The following is a 9289-nucleotide window of genomic DNA, read 5'->3' on the forward strand; positions in this document are numbered from 1 at the left end:
TCTCTTACATATTTCACTGCATCCTGGGATCCGTTTCCTGGAGGACATACCGTATAACCTAGCAATTCCACATCTAGTTACTCATAAGAAGTGAAACCCATTCCTATGAAAAAAATTGTGTACAGATGTTTATAGAAGTTTCATTCATAATGCCCCCAAACCCAAAATAGCTCAAATGTCTAGCAAGAGATGAATGAATAAACAAATTATCATATATCTCTGTGTTAGAGTTTTCCAGAGAAACAGAACCAATAGGACATGTACGTGATTGATTGATTCATATAAATGAACTAGAAAGCCCGGCGGTCATACGAAATGACTGCTGTTCTAGATATTATAAATTGTAATTAAAATGATTTGTGCAAAGGTGTCTGCTAATTCAAACTGAATTACCCAGGGCAGGCGGCGAGGATGCCCCACGGGGTCTCCCCCTTCTACTTGCTTAATTGCTTAAAGTAGAGTGCAATGAAGGAAACCACTGGTGGTACATTTCTTAAGAGCCACCACTAGCTCAATAAATATAGGTGATTTAAATAATAAAATGTTAACTCACATGTCAAAGATCTCTTTGTACACAATATTTCTTGTGTAGATCTTTCCATCATTTTTAAGCTCGCCTTGCAGAGGACCATCAATTATTTTTAATTTTATGTCCGTTCTTTCACGAACTCTTGAACAGGCAACATAAAGTTGACCGTGTCCAAATGCAGGCTCAGGTAAAAAAATGCCAACATGCTTAAGTGTTTGGCCCTGAGACTTATTGATGGTCATAGCAAAGGCAAGTTTTACAGGAAATTGTCTACATCTCAATTGAAACGGCAACCCTGTTTGAGATGGAGCCAAATCAATTCTTGGAATGACATGTATTTCACCTTTAGAGGAGCCAGTCAAAGACTTAGCTATTATGACATTATTTTTCAATTGGAGAACCTCTAGTCTTGTACCATTGCAAAGACCCCTTCTGGTGTTAAGATTTCTTAACAGTATAATAATTGCTCCAATCTTTAACCTCAATTTGTGAGGTGGCATGCCAGAAGGCGGGACTATTTGAATGCCGTGGCAACTTCACCCCATTGGCTAGTACAGTTACGCAAGCAACCAATAAGCTATCAGCGACAAACAGACACTTAAGCCACATATAATAAAGATTTATTTTAAGGAGCTGGCTATCTGACCATGGAGTCTGAGAAGTCTCCAAATCTGCAGTTGGCAAGCTGGAGACCCAGGAGAGCCAATGATGTAAGTTCCAGTCCAAGAGCAGAATACCGAAGTATCAATCAGCAGATGAAGTTCCTGCTTACCTAGCCTCTTTATTCTATTCAGATTTTCCATTAATTGGATGGAGGCTACCCACATTAGGGAGAACAATCGAATTGTTTACCAATTCAAATATTAATCTCACTCAACTGTGCCTTCACATACAAACCCAGATAATGTTTGACCAAAAGCCTGGCACACCATGGCCCAGTCAAGTTAATTATTTTTGTTTACTTATGTGTGCTATGTTTCAAACAGTCTCTGACTATAGGCTCAGTGACACTCATTAAAATCAATAAATACCTTTAAGCAAGCAGACAACAGTGTTTTGTACCTGCTGGGGTTGGATATTGCTTGACAGGTAGCTTGACTGTTATAAAACTGAATGGGTTAAAATAAAGATGAATGAACTGTAAACTATATAAAACTAACCTGAAATTCAATTCTACAAATACTGTGACTTTGCTGGCTTAAGAACTCCTTGAAAACACAGAAACTGTCTTATTTTTTTATTCCCTAAGCCTTATATATTGTCACAAAGTCTTATAATGTCATAAAGTCTCGGTTTCTTCATTGTATAGTGGGAGAGTTAGAGTACTTACCTCACAGTAGAGAAGATTAAATGAGATAATGCAGATAAAATGCTTAGCACAATATCTGGCATGTAGTTAGTTCTTCTTCAGTGTTAGCTTTTACTATCATCATCATCATCACCATTAATATAAATCAGTTATGCTCCAATCATGTAATGAAATATAGCCTTTAATGTATCCACAAAATCATTGCTTTCCCTCTTCTTCCTTACAAATAGAACTCTAATTTTGTTGAGAGTAACAGTGATTAGCCTCCTTTGAGAATAGTGTTGGGTATAAGACTCAGTTCTGGCCAATGAAATGTAAGTTCTCTTGGTGTTGGGAGGGTGGGTGGTGGCTCAGCTAGCATATGCTTTGTCTTTCTTTTTTTAAAAAAATTAAATTATTTTTAGTAAATCTTTTTTGTTTTAAATTACTGTTCACACACATTATTATACAGTATTAGTTTCAGGTGTACACCTCAGTGATTAGACATTGCATAACTTACTAAGTAATCATCGCAATAAATCTTGCACCCATCTGACACCGTGCATAGTTATACATAGTTATTATGCTGTACTTTACATCCTGTGACTACTCTAACAATTTGTACTTCTTAATCCCTTCACCTTTTTCACCCAGTTTCCCTCCAAAACCCCCCCCCATCTGGCAACCATCAAAATATTTTCTGTGTCTATGAGTCTGTTTCTGTTCTACTTGTTCATTTATTTTTGTTTTTTGTTTCAACTGTTGATAGATATGTATTGATTGCCATCTTATTGTTCCCATTTTTTAATCTTTTTTTTTTCCTTCTTCTTTTTCTTAAAGAAAACTCTTTAACATTTCATATAATACTGGTTTGATAGTGATGAATTCTTTTTCTTGTCTGGGAAGCTCTTTATCTGTCCTTTAATTCTAGATGATATCTTTGCTAGGTAGCAAAATCTTGGTTGTAGGCCCTTGCTTTTCATTACTTTGAATATTTCTTGCCAATCCCTTCTGGCCTGCAAAGTTTCTGTTGAGAAATCAGCTGACAGTCTTATGGGAGCTTCCTTGTTGGTAACTAACTGCTTTTCTATTACTCCTTCTAAAGTTTTCTCTTTGTCTTTAACCTTTTGCATTTTAATTATATGTGTCTAGATATGGGCCTCTTTGGGTTCATTTTGTTTGGGACTCTCTGTGCTTACTGGACTTGTATGTTTACTTCTTTCACCAGGTTAGGGAAGTTTTCTGTCGCTGTTTTTTTCAAATAGATTTTCAATTTCTTTTTTTTTTTTAAAGAAATTTTGATGTGTTTTTTTTTCTTATTTATTCATTTTAGAGAGGAGAGAGAGAGAGAGAAGGGGGGGAGGAGCAGGAAGCATCAACTCCCATATGTGCCTTGACCAGACAAGCACAGGGTTTCGAACCAGCGACCTCAGCATTCCAGGTTGATGCTTTACCCACTGCGCCACTACTGGCCAGATGGTTTTCAATTTCTTGCTCTCTCTCTTCTCCTCCCAACACCCCCATGATGCGAATGTTGGTATGCTCACAGCTGTCCCAGAGGCTCCTTACACTATTCTCATTTTTTTGGGATTCTTTTTTCTTTTTGCTGTTCTGATTGGATGATCTTTTGCTTCCTTATCTTTCAAATCTCTGATTTGGTCCTCGGCTTCATCAACTCCACTACTGATTTCCTGTAATGTATTCTTTATTTCTGACTGGTTCATTTTTTAATGTTTTCCATCTCTGTTTTTAGGTTTCCTATCTCTTTGATGAAGTTTTCAGTTAGTTCATCCACTCTTCCCCTTAAGTTCATTGAGCATCTTTATAACCAGTGTTTTGAATTCTGCATCTAGTAGATAGCTTATCTCCATTTTGTTTAGTTCTTTTTTTGGAGTTTTGTCCTGTTCTTTCATTTGAGACATGTTTCTTTGTCTCCTCATTCTGGCAGCCTCACTGTGTTTGTTTCAATGTACATATATTAGGTAGAACTGCTATGTCTCCCAGGCTTGGTAGAGTGGCCTAGTGTAGTCCCAGTGCTTCTGTAGGGTCCAGTGGCATAGCTTTCCCAATCACCCAAGCTGGGCCCTCAAGATGCACCCCTAGTGTGGTCTGTGTACACTCTCCTCATGTAGTTGAGCCTCAATTGCTGTGCGCACATCAATGGAAGGGGGATTTACCCCCAGGCTTATCAGCTGCAAGAACTGGCTGCAAACACCAAACTCAGACCACCATGGAGAATCAGCTGTGCAGAAGCCCACCCCAAAGAGCAGGGCTCTGGTACCCACTGAGTCTACCCCTTGAAGATATCACTTGTAGAAGTGATTGGGTGGTGATGCTTCAACATGGTCTGAAGCTTTCCACTAGGTGGGCTGGCTCTGGGACCTCCCAGGAAGTACAGGTTACAATCAGCTGCCAATTGTATTCTGCCCAGGGCCACCTGGCATGAACTACAAAGCCATCTGGGGATGTCTGCTACTTGCGCTAGACTTGGAATTATGCAGGCAAGGCCAAGCTGTGAACCAAGGCCAACTGCTGCTAGTGCCAGGCCAGGGGCCACTTAGAAAGAGGTATAGGGCTTGCTGAGACCAGATGCTGCTTGTTTGAGAGATTTTAGGAAATGGTAAAGCCTAAGCTAAAACAGACCATTCATATGGAAAAGCCACTGGAAACTGCTTGGGTGGGCCTGAAAGTTGGATGGGGCGGGGCCTCAAGGAATCACCAGGGCGGGGCAAACAGTGTGAGCCAGGTTGATGGAGTCTCAGATATAACACCTGTCTACCAGCTCTGTATGGGGAGGGCTCATCAAACAATGGCCTCTGGCCCTGGCCGGTTGGCTCAATGGTAGAGCATTAGCCTGGCGTGCAGGAGTCCTCGGTTCGATTCCCGGCCAGGGCACACAAGAGAAGCACCCATCTGCTTCTCCACCCCTCCCCCTCTCCTTCCTCTCTGTCTCTCTCTTCCCCTCCTGCAGCCAAGGCTCCATTGAAGCAAAGTTGGCCCGGGCGCTGAGGATGGCTCTATGGCCTCTGCCTCAGGTGCTAGAATGGCTCTGGTTGCAACAGAGCAACGGCCCGGATGGGCGGAGCATCACCCCCTGGTGGGCATGCCGGGTGGATCCCGGTCGGGCGCATGTGGGAGTCTGTCTGACTGCCTCCCCATTTCCAGCTTCAGAAAAATACAAAAACAAAAAACAAAAAAACAATGGCCTCTGCCAGCACTTCTGTCTAGGAGAAAGCTGCCCCCAGCCCTTGTCTTGATGCCAGACAATTCAGTTCCTCTCCATATATCTCTGGTGTCTTTCTTTATTTTTATTTTTATTCTGTCAGGAATCGAACCCGGGACTCCTGCACACCAGGCCGACGCTCTACCACTGAGCCAACCAGCCAGGGCCTCTGGTGTCTTTCAAGTTGCTGCCCAAGTGCTAGAGCTCAGAGGGAGTGAGTCGGAGAAGTTCATGTGTGGGCCTTTTAAGAGGAACTTCCTGAAGCTCCAGCAGCTTCCATCTCCCTCAGCCTCAATCCCTGCTAGTTTTTTTGTTTTTTTTTACAGAGACAGAGTCAGAGAGAAGGATAGAAAGGGACAGACAGACAGGAATGGAGAGAGATGAGAAGCATCAATCATTAGTTTTTTGTTGCGACACCTTAGTTGTTCATTGATTGCTTTCTCATATGTGCCTTGACCACGGGCCTTCAGCAGACCGAGTAACCCCTTGCTCGAGCCAGCGACCTTGGGTCCAAGTTGGTGAGCTTTGCTCAAACCAGATGAGCCTGCACTCAAGCTGGCGACCTTGGGGTCTCGAACCTGGATCTTCCTCATCCCAGTTCGACGCTCTATCCACCGCGCCACTGCCTGGTCAGGCACAAATGGATATTTTAACAAGCACCCCAGATACTTCTGAAGATGCGGCCCACCCAGGAAACAGCTCCAAGGAAGCATGGGGAATCCTGCTCTGACTTCAGGAGTATTGAGGCCCGGGGATCATGGGTTTTTCCGGGGCTCACAGTCTCACCTCCTAATCTCCAGGGTCAGCAGCCCGTACTTGTTGGTGATTCGGTACTTTCCAGCAGGGAAGAGGCGGGGATCGATTTGCATGTCATTTTTGTACCTGTGGAGACACAGTGCTCTGCGGCAGGCTATGTGGTTCTGAGTGGAAAGAATTCGAAGCCTCTTGGACCTGGATTCCAAACTCAGCTTCATGCTGCTGAGTCACTTATGTGACCCACGGCAGCACTTTCACTGCTCTGAACCTCAGTTGTTCTCATCTGTGAAATGGGAGTAAGAATAGCACCAACCTCGTAGGGCTGTTGTGCCCATTAAATGGGATAAGACATGTAAAGCTTTTCTCCAGCACTCTGAACATTATAGATGCTTATGAGTTCATTTCCCTTCTGGGGGGCAGAGAAGAGAGAGCCTGTAATTAGGGATAGCTGCTACTTCCTATATCGTGGTACCTCTATCCACTGCGCCACTGCCTGGTCAGGCCCTGCTAGTTTTTATAGCCAAAAGTTATGGGGACTTTTCTTACTGGCACTAGAACCCTGGACTGAGGGTCCTGGTGTGGAGCTGAGACCCCTCACTCTTAATGGGGGATATCTGCAGCTGAGATATCATTCCTAATTTTTATCCACCACACATGGGTCTGAAACCAGTCTGTTCTTCATCTCCACTCCTCCTACCAATCTGGATGTGGCTTCTTGTTTAATTCCCTAGCTGTAGGACTTCTATTCAGCCAGATTTCAGGTGATTCTGAATGATGGTTGTTTTACAGCTTAGTTGCAATTTTGATGTGGAGGTGGTTGTGGGAGAAGGCAAGCACCACATTTGCCTACACCAACATCTTGACAAGAAGTCCTAGCATATGCTTTTCAAACTTTGTCCAACCCTTTCTTTTTCTCTTGGCTATAGACATAATGCCTGCAGCTCTGGCAGCCATATTGTGATCATGAGGCAATATGAGTATAGAAGCCAAGGCTGGGAATGAAAAAGAAAGAAGGAAGGGGAAGCCTGGATATCCTGAAGCTGCCATACCAATCCTGGACTCCCTATTCCTGACTTCCCATTATACAAATAAATAAGTGAAACTCCTAATTTGTTTAACGCACGCTATAAACCTGTTTCATCATCTATAAAATGGAAAGACTAATAGTAACCTAGCTCATAGGTTTGGTGTAAGGAATGTTGTAAGGCAGTGATTTTCAACCTTTGTTTCTCACGCACTCATAAACTAATTACTAAAGAAAAAGGGGCCCTGACCTCTTCTTCTTCAGTAACTAATTTATTTGTGCCATGAGATGAAAATGGTTGTATTGGCCTGACCTGTGGTGGTGCAGTGGATAAAGCGTCGACCTGGAAATGCTGAGGTCGCCGGTTCGAGACCCCGGGCTTGCCTGGTCAAGGCACATATGGGAGTTGATGCTTCCTGCTCCTCCCCCCTTCTCTCTCTCCTCTCTCTCTCTCCCCCCTCTCTCCTTTCTAAAATGAATAAATTAAAAAAAAATTTTTAAAAAGAAAACTGTTTAAAGATCAAAGGAGTTTGTAGTTACTTGTTTTGTTATGAGGTCTTATTCATACAATTTGAGAACAGCATCCAAGGAAAGTTATTTTCTGACCTAAGTCCCGATAAAGTACCGTTTTTTTCAAGAAGAGGTGCTGAGCCAACAGACCATTTTCAGATTAACATAATGACCTCAAAAAAAAAAAAAAATACCAGACCTGGTATTGTGATCCGAGTAAAACATGGTGCTCTTCAGCACACTGGGCAGCACTTTTGTGAAAGAGTGTTGTAGAGGCATACTGCAGAGATATTGCGACTTTGGCCCCAGACCACCACAATAAAGCCAATGTCTCAATGAAACAAGTCACAGTCTTTTTGCTGGTGGAGGGTCTTGCCTTCAAGTTGCAAAAAACACAATATCTGTGATGTGCAATAACCGACATGTGCCTGTACTCCCAAAATTTCTTGGTGCATTTTCCTCCCCACCACAACCAGCCTATTTATAGCTCAGTAAACTGCCCAGTTCAAGCCTGTGAACCTGAGAAAGAAGATACCTCTTAAGAAGTGTTCCTGCCCTGGCCAGATAGCTTAGTTGATTAGAGCATCGTCCTGAAGCACAGAGATTGCCAGTTTGACCCCTGGTCAAGTCAGGCACAGATCAATGTTCCTGTCTCTCTTTCTCCCTCTTCCTCTCTCTTGTTAATACACATTAATTTTAAAAAAGAAGGGTTCCTGGTTGCACTCTGCGCTCAAATTTTTAAAAACAGCCTAGTGGCAAAACAAAAAACAAAAAAAACAGCCTAGTGGCCATTTCTACACAGAACCACTCATGCAAACTGCACTTCAGAGAGCAGCCTATTTCCACACTGAACTACCTACCTGCACTGTGTTCCTGCCATCTGAGCCTGTTATTATCATTTTAATAAAGGAATTCTTGGTATACTATTTCAACCAATAGGACTGAGGCTTTCCCCATCCAATCAGAGCTGTGTAGCAATAGACCTGTCAACATCTTCAATGACCAATCAGAGAAAGAGTGGTTCCATTCTGACCAATCAGGGCAATACCTTTTAGACCAATCAAACTACTAGGGTCATCAGGGACCAGGAGTGGGGTCTTCTGTCTCAATAAGCCAGTTCTTCTCTGGAAGGGGGAGCACAGTTTTCCTTTCCACAGAAAACTGAAGGCTACGTTTCCCATCAAAGATTTGTTGCTAACTGTCTCACGAGGAATGACTAGCACAGCATAAGGAAGCAGCTGACCAACAAGGAGCAAAGTCTTATTGTACCACAATTGAGCTGTTCCACAACAGTGATGTTTTCACAGCCCTAAGATTAAAGTGTGTGAGGGAGAAAACAATTCCAGTGAGTAAATATTTGTACCTCATATGCCCTTATTATTTCTCAAGGTATTATGAGTAATAACAATAATTGCTAACATTTCAGGGCAGGCTTCATGGGCATACGACCTTTGCAGTTGCCCCATGCTCAGAACAACCCTGCATTTGGCTTAATGCTCTGTTATTGTTGTTTTTTGTGTGGCTTTTTTGTTTGTTTTTTGTTTTTAGTGAGAGGAGGGGAGGCAGAGACAGACTGCCACATGCGCCCCAACCAGGACCCACCTGGTAAGCCCACCCAGGGGTGATGCTCTGCCCATCTGGGGCCCTTGCTCCACTACAATCCGAGACATCCTAGTACCTGAGGTGGAGGTCATGGAGCCACCACCAGCACCCAGGCCCAACTCACTCCAACGAGCCCTGGGTGCAGGAGGGAAGGAGAAGAGAGAAAGAGAGAGAGAAGCGAAGGGAGGGGTGGAGAAGCAGATAGGCACCTCTCTTGTGGGCCTTAACCAGGAATTGAACCCGGGACATCCACACGCCTGGCCAATGCTCCAGCACGGAGCCAACTGACAAGACTTGTTATTATCATTTTAATAATTTTTGAACATTTTCATTATGGACTGGACTTCACAAAATATG

Source organism: Saccopteryx bilineata, chromosome 3, assembly GCF_036850765.1.
Source record: "Saccopteryx bilineata isolate mSacBil1 chromosome 3, mSacBil1_pri_phased_curated, whole genome shotgun sequence".
NCBI lineage: Eukaryota > Metazoa > Chordata > Mammalia > Chiroptera > Emballonuridae > Saccopteryx > Saccopteryx bilineata.